Source organism: Adiantum capillus-veneris, chromosome 26 (assembly GCF_014529385.1).
Source record: "Adiantum capillus-veneris isolate H3 chromosome 26, ASM1452938v2, whole genome shotgun sequence".
Lineage (NCBI taxonomy): Eukaryota > Viridiplantae > Streptophyta > Polypodiopsida > Polypodiales > Pteridaceae > Adiantum > Adiantum capillus-veneris.
Window position 1 is genome coordinate 130,477,201 of NC_140956.1, and position 15,698 is coordinate 130,492,898.

The following is a 15,698-nucleotide window of genomic DNA, read 5'->3' on the forward strand; positions in this document are numbered from 1 at the left end:
TAACACTTTGAGCAAAGATTCGAACTTACAAAGCTTCATTCTCTGTTCTTTGTGATAGCTAATCCTTTGTGTGTGTGTAGCTAATCCTTTGTGTGTGTGTTTTGACTCCTTTAATGCTCATCAAACTTTTTCACACCTCCTTTGTGAGCCCACGTGGTGGGAACCTCCTATTTTAGGGGTCTTTGACCATTTTCTAAGGGCGGCCACACCTCAAATCGGGCGCCCACTGGGCGGACTTCAAACGGCACCACGACGTTTTTCATAACATTTTCGGGTCCGCCACCTGCCGGCCATCCACGCCTGGCCGCCTGCCCAGTTGTCCGATCAATCGACGGCCTGACCCCGCGCGCGCCTGCGCCCCTCCGACCGGCCACGGACCTCCTGTCTGCACTCAATTCCTTTTAAAAGATATTTCGGGTCCGCCCCTACGGGCCCCCCCTTCCCACGGCGCTGCTTGCTTGCCCACTGGTTCTCAGCACCGGGTCCCGCACTGCTTGTCACAAAACGGGAGCGTACACGAGCACTTAGAAAATCTGAAAATTATAATTCTTTGAAAACATGAGAGAAGGGAGAAGATCGACACAGTATTGGGGACCAGAAGATGGGCTGGTCCCCCCCCGTAAAGAGTATTCTTTTATTCAGGGAGAATTCTTATACAAGCACGAGAACCCGAGGAAACCCCTCCGTTCTGTAATCTTAGAACCGAAGGTCGTGCTTTCCCGTAAAGGGGCTTGGGCACAAGGCCGTTCCTTCCCGTAAGTGACTTAGGCGCGAAGCCGTGCTTTCCCGTAAGGGACTTAGGCGTGAAGCCGTGCTTCCCGTAAAGGGCCTTCCCGTAAGACGGGAGATTCCTGCAAAACAAACCACACAAACACGCGACAACAATTCGTATGACGAATCCACAATAGATACATGTCACTCTTGCGCGGGAAAAGCGACTCCCGTGCTTCGTAGTCTCGCGATCTCTTGCGGCAGAGTCTTCTCTTGCTGATGTTGGTACCTACCGTGAGTGAGGGCATGTGGTGCTTTTATAGCTCCCTGGCCACGGCACGAATAACAACTCGCGTAGAGATCGCGGCCGGATTTTTTTTATTATTTTTTTTTTATTTTTTTTTTTGGGCGTTGTTCTACCCAAAATAGGGATAGAGAATTCGCTGGCTGGTTTTGTTGCTTTATCTCCTAAGTGGCTGCTTTATTTTATTAATAAAGAGGCCGGTCACTTTTATAGTGACCGGTCACTTTATAAAATAAAGTGTGAATCTGTTCAAACTTTAAAAACTCACTCCGTTAGTGAAAACAATGCTACACGGACACATTCCAGGCGTCCCTAGGTGCAGGACACGACACAGATGCAATGCAGACACAGACTCCTCACGGGAAAACATCTGTCCTCCCGCGACTCTTCCTGCTTTTCGTAAAAAGCTTCATTGAATCCATCTTTATTCTTGTGCTTGCGTTCTTACACGTACTTTCTTACTCAGTTCGGATTTCCTCCTTAGCCTACGGGATGCCCCCTTACTGATGCACCCGTCACCCATCATGTGACGCATCAGAGGCACTCGTAACCCGGCCCTTTCCACCGAACTTACGAAAACTCCTTCGCGATGTTTACCGTCACCCATCAAATGACACATCAGAGTTGTCCGTTCCTGATGGCATTTCCTGTAGCTACAATCTTTTAACAGTTCTTAGTGTACATATTAAAATATCCTGATTTCATAAAAGGAAATTAATCATTAAAAATAAGAAATAGTCCAATTAGCAACATCCCTCTGGCTTCTAAACAGTTGACCTCAACTGTAGTGCTTGGACATATACCTCCAATATCTCGGGATAAGCTGCTAATTCCTCCTGAGTCATCCACTGAGCAGCTAAGTTCGAATAATTCTTGAACTTAACCAAATACTTCCGTGTTATCTTTCCGGACTTAAGGGGCCGCTCCTGATGACTTACAATCTACTCCGGTTGGAGTATTTCTTCTGTTTCCTCAACCTCAGGAGGTTCCTCAGCACTTGGTTGACTCGGAGGCGGTCCCACATACAGCCGGAGTAAACTGACATGGAAAGCATTGTGGATCCTCCAATTAGGCGGTAGCTCTAATCGGAATGTAACATCATTCACTTGCTCAGTGATCTTAAACGGCCCATAATAACGGGTAGAAAGTTTTACCACCTTCCCCTTATGAGACGCTTGTTTCTTAAGTCTTGCTTTCTCAAACTTGAGTAAGACTAACTGCCCGACCGTTAAGTCGAGATTCCTCTTGTGCTTGTCTGCAGCTTTCTTATGCTTTTCTTGAGAGCGTAGAATAGCTCTCCTCACTTGCCCGTAGGCTGTGTCCAAATCCCGGACAAATTCGTCAGCTGCGAAAATCTTATCCTTAGTTAAAAGGATAGGTGGAAGCAAAGGCTTACCATAAAGTATCTCAAAAGGTGCTTTCCCCGTCGATGAGTGTATGGTATTGTTATACGCATACTCGACAAGAGGCAAATATTTCTCCCAGTCAGATTGCCGGTCTGACACATAAGCTTTTAACATATCCAATACTGTGGAATTGGCTCTCTCACTTTGCCCGTCCGTTTGAGGATGGTAGGTAGATGAAAAATTCAGCTTTGTACCGAGATTATCCATCAAGGCACGCCAAAAATTTCCTGTCATGTGAGGATCTCGATCACTCACAATAGACTTAGGCATTCCATGATGCTTAAAGATCTGTGTCAGGAAGACCCTAGCCATATGATCTCCTTTGATCGTTTTCTTGACTGGTATGAAGTGTGCTTGCTTGCTAAACCTGTCCACAATGGTCCAGATCGCGTCATTTCCAGTCTGAGTTCTAGGGAGGTCCATGATGAAGTCCATGGCAATACTTTCCCAAGGTTCATTAGGCACAGGTAAAGGTTGTAGCAACCCAGGCGTCTTATGCCGATCATACTTCACTTTTTGGCAAACCAAGCATTCCCTGACATACTTATCAATGTTTGCTTTAAGGCTAGGCCAAAAGAAATATCTTTCCATTGCTAAGGTTGTAGGGAGAATACCCCGATGACCCGCATAAGGCGAAGCGTGTGCTTCATCCATGATCTTCTTTCTTAATGGTTCCGCCACACATATTGCCTAATGGTGGTAGAGGTAACCGTCCCGGATGGAATAGGGAAATTCATTCTCTCCACGATGTAGCTTTCCCCAAATGGTGGAGAAGTCTGTATCATTCGGATACAAATCCGGTAGTGCTTCTAATTCTTGGTGATACACCGAAGTGATAGCGTTCACCCTTGGCCGCCTAGACAATGCGTCTGCGACTACATTCTTACTCCCAGCTGTGTGAAGGATCTGGAAGTGAAACATAGACAAAAAGTTTGCCCATCTCATCTGCTTTTCAGATAGTTTCCTTTGCGTAAGAAAATACGGCAAACTCTGGTGATCAGTCCTGATCACAAAATCCGCTCCTAGAAGATAGTGCTTCCAGTTGGATAAGGCGTGAATCACAGCCGAGAGTTCCTTTTCGTAGATTGATGCATGCAACTCTGCATCCTTAAGCCGTCTGCTTTCATATGCCGCTGCATGGCCTTCTTGGTTTAACACTGCTCCGATGCAATCGCCTGAAGCATCGCAGTGAACCTCAAATGGTTTCCTTAAGTCAGGCACTATCAAAATAGGTCCATGGCTTAGTAAGTACTTGAGCCGATCAAAGGCTCCTTGTTGTCTCGATCCCCATCTGAAAGGAATCTTCTTCTTTGTCAAATCATGAAGTGGTCCCGCTACATGAGCAAATCCTCCGACAAACCTTCGATAATATGAACATAATCCCAGAAAGCTACGTACATCATGTACCGTAGTAGGAATAGGCCAATCTTCGACCACTCGGATCTTGGCAGAATCCATACTCACTTGATTGTGAGAGAATATATGGCCGAGATAGTGTATCTCAGAGAGAAAGAACTCGCTCTTCTTTGCATTCACATGCAACTCATGCTTTCGCAATTCTTGAAACACTAAGTCCAAGTGCTTCCGATGTTCCTCTTCTGACTTAGAGAAGATGAGTATGTCGTCAAAGAATACTCCCGTAAAAGCTCGATACGGGCTGAAAATGCGGTCCATCATGCGATTGAACGTCGCAGGAGCATTGGTCAAGCCGAAAGGCATTACCAAAAATTCATACAGTCCAAAGGTCGTGCGGAAAGCAGTCTTATGGACATCTTCAGGGGCGATCCGTATCTGATGATACCCACTCTTTAAGTCTATGCGACTAAAGACACTTGCACCCTGCAACTTATCAAGTATATCATCAATCCGGGGGATCGGAAAGCGATTCTTGATTGTGATCTTGTTTAAAGACCGATAGTCTATGCACATTCGAAACGTGCCATCTTTCTTCTGCACCAGTAGAACTGGAGAGCAGTAGGGTGAAGCACTCGGCCGTACTAACCCTTTCTCTAGAAGCTCGTTGACTTGCTTCAGAATTTCCTCTTGCTAAGCAAGACTTACCCGATAAGGGGGTTGATTGGGAGGCGAGCTACCCGGTATGAGATCTATGTGGTGATCTTCCGGGCGTACCGGAGGGAGTTCATCAGGAAGTGTTTCCGTGAAACAATCCTTGTACTTTTCAATAAATTGAAGATGCTTAGTTTCCAGACTAGAGAGAGAGTCTCTACTAGTTTTATCCTTTGCAAAAATTAAGTAAGCAGAAACACACTTCTTCATTTCTTTCTTAATGGAGATATGGCTTACAATTGGGAACTGCCAATCTCCTGCATCAGCTTGAATCTTTATTTTCTTACCCCCATGATCAAAAGTGAGGGTCTTTTCCACATAATCGGGAATAGGTGTCATGTAAAAGTGCCATGGCATACCCAAGATGATATCACATCCCTCGATGGGTGCCATCAAAAATGATTCGCAGTCCTTGTACTCGCCAATCCGAAGATTGAGTTGTCCTTGCACGGGAGTTGCATTGGTTGTCAACCCCTCGAATGCCGATCCGGATGTAACCGGTGTGCCAAGTTGAGCCTGTGTAAGGCACAGACGTTCTGCAGTATCCAGGGAGATGAAGTTATCAGTGGATCCTGGATCATAGAGAATCAGTACTCGCTGGTTGTTCAAAGACCCCCAGCCCTTCAGAAGTTGACGCTTCCCTTTCTCCGATTCTGTGTTTCCTTGAACATCTGGGATTGAGTTCGAACTTGGTGGTGCGGGTTCCTTCCTTGCTTTCTCTTGCCTCGTAGAGGCTTGCTCTTGCCGTTGCTGCTTTAGAGGGCAGTTTGGTTTCATATGTCCTTTCTCGCCACAGTAGAAGCATCTTCCTTCCTCTCTGAAAGTTTGAAGTTGAGTAGGAGAAAGATACTTAGTTTGCTTGCCAGTGCCCGCTGGCTTCTTAGAATGATCATCGTCTCTAGATGGAGGACGTTTTCTTCCTTGGCCCCCATGGTCATCGTAGACCCCTGTTTGCCTTGCACGGTAAGTGCTATGCTCCATCTTTCTGGGCGTCCCAGTTGAGTGCAAATCCTCAGCGATGATTGCTGACTCCATCATCCTTTGAAGAGTATCATGCGGATACACCTTCATACTCTTTCGAAGCTGCGGTTGGAGACCCGCTTCGAATTTTCTTTTCTTTTCCTCGTCGGTAATCTTCATGAAGGGAGTGACCTTCAAAAGAACCGACCAATACTTGTCCACATAAGTCGTTACTCTTTCATGTTCTTTCTAGGCAAGCCACTCCCATTCCTTCCGTATGTCCTGCTCGAAGTCAGGTGGAAGAAATTGTTCATAAAATTCAGATTTGAAGCTCTCCCAAGTTCTGGCCTGAGAACCTTCCAGAATCTTGGCTAACCACCAATTACTTGCCGTTTCCTTGAGGTGCATCCCCACATGGCGTAATTTGGATTTTTCTGTGAAGTGCCCATTGGTAAAGGCGACTTCAAACTGTCTGATGAAGGACAGTGCTTTGGAGATGTCTCTCCGTCCGTTGTAGGTTTCGAACTTGATGTCCTTGTCGCCTGATTTGAAGACTCTCATGCGATGTTGAGACTTGCGACCTTGCTTCTTGAATCTAGGCTTATCTTTAGGTTGATGTAGGGTAGTGGCAGTAGCGGCTTCCTTCTTCTGACGAGATGATCGAGAAGTAGAAGTATAATCAAGAGAGTAAGATGGAGATGAGATAGAGATGTCCTTGCTCTCGTCTAGCAGAGAGAGCGCTTTTTCTTGGCCTTTCCTTGAAGTAGGCCGTTCATTCCGATCCGAAGATCCTTTGTGCACCTCGGCACGTTCTTCTTCTCTTGCCTCCTGTGGTCTCACGCCAACAGTGTTGTCTGGATGCTTGGCTACATCAGTTCCATTCGTTTTCTTCATTCCGTCCAAAAGCTTTTGGACGTCTGGCAACAGTAAGATTTGTTGCAACTCCGCAAGTTGAGCTTGCACTTGTTGAAGCTCCTCTTCAACGCTTCTCCCTTGGCTCGACATGGTTCTTCTCGTTCTTCCCGGAATCGTCCTTCTTTGCAGAGAAACAGAGGAGTCCAAGCTCTGATACCACTGTCACAAAACGGGAGCGTACACGAGCACTTAGAAAATCTGAAAATTATAATTCTTTGAAAACATGAGAAAAGGGAGAAGATCGACACAGTATTGGGGACCAGAAGATGGGCTGGTCCCCCCCCCCGTAAAGAGTATTCTTTTATTCAGGGATAATTCTTATACAAGCACGAGAACCCGAGGAAACCCCTCCGTTCTGTAATCTTAGACCCGAAGGTCGTGCTTTCCCGTAAAGGGGCTTGGGCACAAGGCCATTCCTTCCCGTAAGGGACTTAGGCGCGAAGCCGTGCTTTCCCGTAAGGGACTTAGGCGTGAAGCCGTACTTTCCCGTAAGGGACTTAAGCGTGAAGCCGTACTTCTCGTAAAGGGCCTTCCCGTAAGACGGGAGATTCCTGCAAAACAAACCACACAAACACGCGACAACAATTCGTATGACGAATCCACAATAGATACCTGTCACTCTTGCGCGGGAAAAGCGACTCCCGTGCTTCGTAGTCTCGCGATCTCTTGCGGCAGAGTCTTCTCTTGCTGATGTTGGTACCTACCGTGAGTGAGGGCATGTGGTGCTTTTATAGCTCCCTGGCCACGGCACGAATAACTGCTCGCGTAGAGATCACGGCCGGATTTTTTTATTTTTTTATTTTTTTTTGGGCGCTATTCTACCCGAAATAGGGATAGAGAATTCGCTGGCTGGTTTTGTTGCTTTATCTTCTAAGTGGCTGCTTTATTTTATTAATAAAGAGGCCGGTCACTTTATAAAATAAAGTGTGAATCTATTCAAACTTTAAAAACTCACTCCGTTAGTGAAAACAATGCTACACGGACACATTTCAGGCGTCCCCGGGTGCAGGACACGACACAGATGCAATGCAGACATAGACTCCTCGCGGGAAAACATTTGTCCTCCCGCGACTCTTCCTGCTTTTCGTAAAAAGCTTCATTGAACCCATCTTTATTCTTGTGCTTGCGTTCTTACGCGTACTTTCTTACTCAGTTCGGATTTCCTCCTTAGCCTACGCGATGCCCCCTTACTGATGCACCCGTCACCCATCATGTGACGCATCAGAGGCACTCGTAACCCGGCCCTTTCCACCGAACTTACGGAAACTCCTTCACGATGTTTGCCGTCACCCATCAAATGACACATCAGAGTTGTCCGTTCCTGATGGCATTTCCTGTAGCTACAATCTTTTAACAGTTCTTAGTGTACACATTAAAATATCCTAGTTTCATAAAAAGAAATTAATCATTAAAAATAAGAAATAGTCCAATTAGCAACACTGCTCCCGGCCACAAGAGCCCCGAAAGACCTTCTCCCTCAAGGGGGCAGTCCCACAACCTGCTGTCGAGCACTCTAAGAGGCCCAAAGCCCCCCTTCCCGTGCTGCTCCTGCCCTCAAGGCAAGTGCCTTCAAAGCCTCCAAGAGATTTTTTAAGAGCCTATTCCCACGAGCAGACCATTCAAAACCCCGAGGACAACCTCCGAGCCCCTCAAAAGGGTATTCACAAGCACTCCCACCAAAGCTGCAACAAGGCTTTCAAAGCCTTCCAAAAGACATTCAAAGGCGGATATTATTGCGCTTCAAAAGGCATCTCCAGGCCAAATACGCCAAGGTAAAACAAAGCTGTGAAGGGTGACTTCACCTCGAGTGAAGAGGTACTTCACATTTCATTAAGAAGATATTAAAATTGAAATCTTGCAGCCAAGCACAACAAAATTCTTGCAATGTATGTAATTATATTTGTCTACATGGATGACATAGTGTGCTTTTGTAATGGGATAGACATTGGCATTGGAGAGTCTCCAAATTGCTAAAATCTCCCCATGTGTAAAGAATTTGTGACAAAGTGTATGAGAAACACCGCATGCTTGGGCTCTCGGAGTATAACCAAGATGGAAGAGAGCATTAATTTTTGCATAAACCTTTTCATAGGATATTTTAGCATATTGTTGCATGTCATAATGACACATGGAATAAAGCCTGATTGTACCACAAAAAGGGGGACAGAAGTTCTTGTTCGAGGGGAGGATACGAAGTCAGACCATGAAGCAGTTAGAAGCAACAGCAGAAGCAACGAAGGCAAGAGACCTGACAGAGGATCAGCTCACATAGTAAGAGACAAAAAGGACGAAGACGAAGGTAGCGTTTGGGAAGACCCATTTTGAAGATGCAGACTCTCTACTTGTAGGGGAGGACTGTTTCCTGTGTGGATACTAGCTTATCATCCTGTGTGGACATCACCATCCTTTGTGGATTGTTCTTGTGTGGAATTTACCATCCTGTATGGATATCACCATCCTTTGTGGACTTTATTTTCCTGCGTGGATATCACCATCCTGTGTGGATTTTGTTAGCCTGTGTGGATCGTGCATATTCAGTATCTTGTCTTAGTCCAAACCTCAAGGGGAGGATTGTAAAGTGTGAGCTTTGTCCTAAGGTGTGAGTCAAGGAGAGGAGAGTTGATTTATCCCACATAGTGTGGAGCAAGGCTATAGAGCTACTTAAAGCTCATCTCTTGAATCAATAAACAACTCATTTTGCACTACATGCTTGTCTATGGTGAGCTTGTGCTAAGCTAAGTCAATACTCAAGATTGTGTTTATGAGTCCAAGCTAATCTATCTTGGAACCTAATTCACTTGAGTGATAAGCTTGCTTACACACACTCACACACTTGCACCATGTTTCTCTTTCATCCACCATAGCTAGCACGATCCAAATCCTAACAGCCCTCACTCATGCTGTCAGGCATCACTCCTGTGTGCAAAATGTACTGAAAAGCACTCCAAAGATCTGGGCCAAGCAAGTCCGAGTACTCCAAGAAAAAACTGGGAGTCAACCCATCCTCACCTGGACAGCTACCACGGGGGAGGGCCCTAAGAGCCGTGTGCAGCTCCTCAAGCTGAAGTGGCAGCTCAAGCCTCTGACGCATCTCCTCAGTCACAAGACAAGGCATCTGTGCCCAAACCTGCTCTGACTGGGACTTTGCAGACAGTAACTCACGGAAAAAGTCAGTAGCAACTGCACGCATATCCTCGGGCTCAAAAGCAACTGACCCATCGGGCCTCCTCAACTGACTGACCATGGCATGCGAGTGCCGAGGTCCCACTGCCTCAAAAAAAGCACCAGTCACTATGTCACCCACCTGGGTCCACTGAGATGCCTGTCGGTGGAAAGCAAACTCATGTCGCCTCTTCTCTGTGCTAGCAAGCTCCTGTCGAGCCTACTGTAACTGCTCCTCCAACCAAGAATGTCTGGATGCTGCTCCTGCATCCTCTGTAACGAAGCAATGCCTCGTCTGAGACGCTGCTCCGTCTCTCTCGCTGCAGCCCGGGAAGCCAGAGACTCCTAGAGAAAAAAACGGCTAATCTGAGCTAGGCATGAGGCCACTCTGTCAGCAGGAGAGTCCTGACTGTCCAAGCCCTCTGTCCAGAGAGCCTCTACCCTCTCTCTGAGTGCTGAGTCCAACAAGACCCTCTCTGGGATGCGAAACATCGTGCTCCCACTCCTCTGTCTGTCTGCTACTGTGAGGATCACTGGTGCATGGTCCGAGAAGGAGGTCCCTGCCAAGATGCCCACTGTCCCTCCCAAGTCACTGAAGTGGTCACTAGTGTAGAAGCGATCTATCCGCAATAGATTCACTCCTCCCACTCTGCGGTCCGATCGAGACAAGGCAAGGCTATCTGGGGGCCTCACAAAACCAGAGTGCTGCCAAACATCCGAGACCCTCAAAGTCATACAAAACCTCTCCCAAGCTGCCAACTCAACTCCACGCACAGTAGCATGGCTACTACCAACCCTGTCAGAAGGGTCCTCCAACATGTTGAAGTCCCCTCCTATGCACCAATGTTCTACCTGCGGCAGAGACTCAACTATCCGTGACCAAAACTCTACACGAGCACTAGTCACATTGGGCGCATAGATGTTCAGGAAACCCACTAGGCCACCCTGAACCTGCATAGTAATCCACTGAGCCTTGCTTGGCACAATAATCCCTCTGCCCACAATGGCCTGCTGCAAAGAGTCTGCAATAGACATACATACCCCACCCCGGATGCCTCCAGGTCCAAAAGCAGCTGACCAAAAAGTATCATATCGTCCACGCAAGAGCTGACCACAACGTCTAATGCGGCTCACACACAGATGGTGCTCCTGAAGCATAAGGAGATCAATCTCTCCTCCCACAAGGCAACGCTGAAGCTCCTGACGCAGTCGGCCCCGCTGACGCTGAAACTGGGGCCCACCTAGTCCCTGCACGTTCCATGAGACGATCCTCATGGGGAGCAGATGTTGCCGCAGCAGCTAGACGGGCTATCTTCGAGGCTGGCTTGGATGGGGAGTAATCCGCATCCGAGCGTCCTCTAGATAGGCGTGATTGTAACGAGTGCTTGGTCCAAGCCCAAGTAGAGCGAGCCGTACGTAAAGCAACCTCCTCTGTCCAAGAGTCCTCATGAATGTATACATAGCATGGCAAGCACTGTGTATCAGCAAAGAAGTAAACCACAATGTGTCTACATCCTGCTGAATCTGGAGGTGTCCCCGCAAACTTGGCCAATGGCCACAAATTCTGAAGCATGTCTGTAACTCCTAGTTCTCCTATGTGGTGAGAGAACTCCAGGACCTGTGTGTGTAACCATCCCAACACTGAGTCGAGAGTCCACCCTGTCTGGTCTCTACAGCTGGAGCCTCCATCTGTGTCTACTATTGTGTCGGAGAAGCGGAGAGTGATTTCGCTGCAAACGACCTTCACGAGCACTATCCAAGGAGTAGTACTGCCAATGTCGGCTGAAGGAGACCTTTGGGAAGAAAGGCAAAAAACGGAGGAAGCGAGAGGGGGGGGGGGGGCCGGGGGCAATGCGGATTGGCTGGGATATGGGCGCGCGTGGCAGGGCGAGGCAGCGAACGAGCAACGGGCTGGAGAGGCTGCGGACTGGGAATCGGACGCGGTAGCAGGCGGGGTGGGTGGACAGCGCACGGGGCGGGCAAGGGGGATGGCTGCGCAGGGAGGCGGGCAGGGCGCGCTGCGCTAGGGGGCGAGGACAGGGGTGCAGCGCAGGGGCAGGGAGGGAAGGTAGCGATGGCAAGGAAGGGGGAGGGGGAGCGTGCGGGCAACAATATCGAGTCTTTCTCCAACGTTTTGTGATTTGCCACAGTTGATTGATTTAGATCAGAAAAATGAGTTTGGATTCCATTTTTGCATGTGTTTGATGAACGATTTGGCACTCCGTCTCTTTGTTCATCTACATTGCATACACGATGTTTTAGGAAGATTAGATTTTTTCCAGTCACTTTACATGGAATGGGTATGTTCATGTTTTTGTGTTGGAGGTGGTTTCAGGAATTTTCAGCCTTGGAGATTCTTGAAGAAGGTGGACTTACGTCCATAGACAAAGTGGAAGCATTGCAGCAATCAACGATGATTTTGTCGCTTTCGGCGCGGCCCAAAGCAGCAAGCGTTGCAGATCTTTATGAAGTTCAAGTATCGCACGACCCACACATCAGAGAGGGCCGGCGAAGAGTCCTTTCCAGGTTTCCGGATGCTATTGGCGATCTCCCTCGACACCATACAGTTCGGTACCAGTACCTCACTTTGAAAAGGAGGGGTTGTCACGTGACACATCCAATCCTATGTGTCCGTGGACAAGCTAAAGCATGACCAGGGTTCAGTTCAGTCAAGTCAGTCTAGGATAGGCAGTGATCTAGCACTTTTGTGAGTGTTCGCAGACCGTGCATGACCAGTCACTTAGATTAGATGCATATCCTCTGGTTGCACACAGCATGATCATCAGCATTCCCATCAGAATTCATCAGAATCCATCAAGGGAATTTTCCAACGCATTAAACCTATTTTCCCTATTTTTGACATTTTCCACTTATTATTTTTAAGTGACTTTTGTTGGAAAGTAGGTAGGGCAAATTTACTAAGTTTGTATAAGTAGAAACCTAGCGCTAGCACTTTGTGGTGGAAGAGGCAGCAGGAGCAGGAGCACTCGCTCAACAGGCAACATCTCAGCAGAACCCCCAAGAGGCCTAGCGTTTTTGCATCACAGCAGAAGGCTAGCGTTTTTGGACCAGATCAGCCAACGTTTTGCATTGGCAACAGCCTGGCGACAGCAAGAAGCAGCAGACTCTCCAACGTTAACACATTTCCACCGCAAGGACAAAGATCAGCCCTAGCGTTTCTACATCTGCAAGGCACTTCAGTGCTTTTGCAGATCTTCGCGACGGAATCCCCACAAGCATCAGCCTTTTCAGTTTTCAGCATTCAGTACCCGCAGTAGAACCCCGGAACCTCGCAGATCTCACCTTCCCGCAGCAGTTCCTCGCCGCACGGTCAGATTCCGCAAAGTTCACAGATTCAGCCCGGAAAACGCAGATTTCAGCATCTGCATTTTCAGCGCGTCGTCGTCGCATCCTCGCCATCGACATCGTCATCGACATAAGAGTCAGAATTCAGCAGATAAAGATTTGCAGATTTCAGCCCTTAGCGTTTTCAGATTTCAGCCCGTCTCGTCGTCGTCCCCATCGTCGTCGACCTCGTCGGCAAGTCCAAGCATTGTAGAGATTTGTGCAATCATAGTAGACCGCTCTCGCCATAGAGAGTGGGGCCTTCGGAGGAGGGTTTGACAACATTCTGGTGTCGTATTCTTCTCTCTCTATCTCTCAGTCTCATGCACCTTCATTCACAGTGTCCATTCACTTTGTTTGTGTCCATTGCACTATCTCACTAAAGGAACGGAAGGCTCTCCCTTTCGTAAGTAAAAGGAACCCTTGAGCACAGTTCGGAGCACTCATCTTGAGCAAAGTTCAACATTCACTTCCGCTGCACCTTACAGAGAGGAACCTGGTGTTGAGACAAGACCTTTGGCAGCTATACATAAGGAGATTCTGGGAGTCACCAGGCTTGGGGACGAAGACGCCTGACTACAGAGACCAGTACCATACTACTTGATGGGTTCATACAGAGACCACGCTACATGGACACATACATGCCACATAGTTCACGGGTGGCGATTGGTCAATTGAGAGTGGCATCACACAGGTTAGAGATTGAGATCGGGAGACATACTGGTGTCCCCAGAGAGGAGCGAGTCTGCAGAGCATGCACAGAGGAGGTGGAGAGTGAGAAGCATTTTGTGTGTCGAAGCAGCACATATACTGAGATCAGAGGCAGGTATGAGGCCTTATTCAAAGGGCAGCCCACTCTTCGAGAGATCATGGACTCCCGAGATCAAAGACAGCTAGGGAGTTTCTTACTAGATATACAGAGCCACCGGGACATACTACTACAAACACACGCAGCTACACAAACAGAGGGGAGACAGTTGCAGCTCACAGACTTCTTTCAGAGGGTTGCAGTCCGCCCCTCATCCGACACTCAAAGGGGAGTGACACTCCCACAAGCCAAGGCGAGCCGAGCCAGACGACCACCACGAGTCACTGGCTACAGGGGTGCGAGCCTCCACTATCGACAGATTGAGGAGATCCGGGCCCGAGAGCCACGTGCCACTGAGGAGCGAGTGGCTCAGATGAGGGAGGACCCTGCAGCTTTCAACCGAGTAGCCCTGGCACGAGACCCGCCCATGTACCACATATTACACCCCCCCATTAGTACAGGATGGAGCTAGATAGCTTGATGCACTCTCATGATTGTACTACCCTGAGCATATAGACATGTATATATCCTAGAGATAGAGCTCCATCCCTCCTCAAATATCCCCTGGACATATCACCATCACCATCTTCAGTACATCACTACTTATTTTCAGTTTTAGTTCGATTTTGTATTAGTTTTACTTCAGTTGTCTTTCCGATAGACGGATGACATACACACCATGTATATTTGATTTGTCTCATAGGCCGATTTCGGCCTGACATAGACGTAAAAAATATTTATTATCTCTCTCTCTCTCTCTCTCTCTCTCTCTCTCTCTCTCTCTCTCTCTCTCTCTCTCTCTCTCTCTCTCTCTCTCTCTCTCTCTCTCTCTCTCTCCACATCTCTACCGCTCTCTCTCTCGTTCCCTCTCTTCAAGGAAAGATAAAAGGAACCATCATTCAAGCTAAAAGAAATCACTAACACAAGAAAAGAAAGAACCGGATTTGTGAAAGCGTAAAACCTAGATCTTCACCATTTTAATTCCGCTGCACCTAACAAAGGTCTAATGAACCATAGTACCATACAACTATCAAAGGTGGCAGGGGAAGATGCAATGAAGACAAAAAATGGCTCGTGATCCTGTGGGCACCTCGACTCGGATCTAGAACACCTGCAATGCCACATATATGAACAAGGCACACATGTGGAGGGCATTGTGAACATGTTCTCACGTCTTCACACCAGGTCCCAATGAGGATAGATGGTCAGATGACCAGTGGGAGCGAGAGAGAGAGAGAGAGAGAGAGAGAGAGAGAGAGAGAGAGAGAGATCTAGGAAAGGCTCTCCATGTTGATAACAAGCTGCTCATACAAGTGACCAAGCGTGGTCCGTATATCTGACATGCCCAATGGATAGACCCGAGGTACACAACTACTGAAACCGGCCCGTAGGGTGGTAGACGTTGGCTTTCACCTGAAATTCTTTACTTTAGACACACACAGAGTACTTTGCAAAGGTAACCTGTAACGAGGATTAACACCTAAGTACACACACGGCTCGGGAGCTAGAATGCTCCGAGCAGACGCTGACAACCTGTAGGCCCCAAAATTGGCGCCCCTTTCGGTATTTCTTTATTCTTTAACAGAGGCAATAAAACCTGTGTTCTCCTACAAGCTGCCCCGCACAATCTAGGCTAAGAAACACCTGTTCTAGCCCGATTTCGGTAACATAACTGTACTAGGACGCTTCACAGTCAGTATCCCCACGCAATAGGTGACTTTCCCGACGCATACGGACACTTTGCAAAACCTGGCGAGAATCTGCAGCACGCTGAATTCTCTGTTTTCTGCCCCGAAAATGCGCCAGTTCACTTGTACAGCAGTCCTCTTGCGTCCCCGAAACCTCCTGGGGGTATTAGGGTCCATTTAGGGCCAAAACCCTAAACCTGCAAAAATACACAGCAGGCTGTAATTCCCTGTTTTGGGCTCCGTTTCGCGTGCCAGTCGCATCTGTAGCAAGACCTCGAGCTCCCGCACCAGTAGGGAGATTTCTGGACGAGATTTCTGGCGTGAAACCTCTC

General features: G+C 47.9%; 1 protein-coding gene across 5 annotated transcripts in view; it reads right to left on the reverse strand.

The window, feature by feature from the left end:
* Positions 1–15,698, reverse strand: part of LOC147424207 (uncharacterized) — a 91,902-nt gene that overhangs the window by 64,077 nt on the left and 12,127 nt on the right. The window lies entirely within an intron of this gene.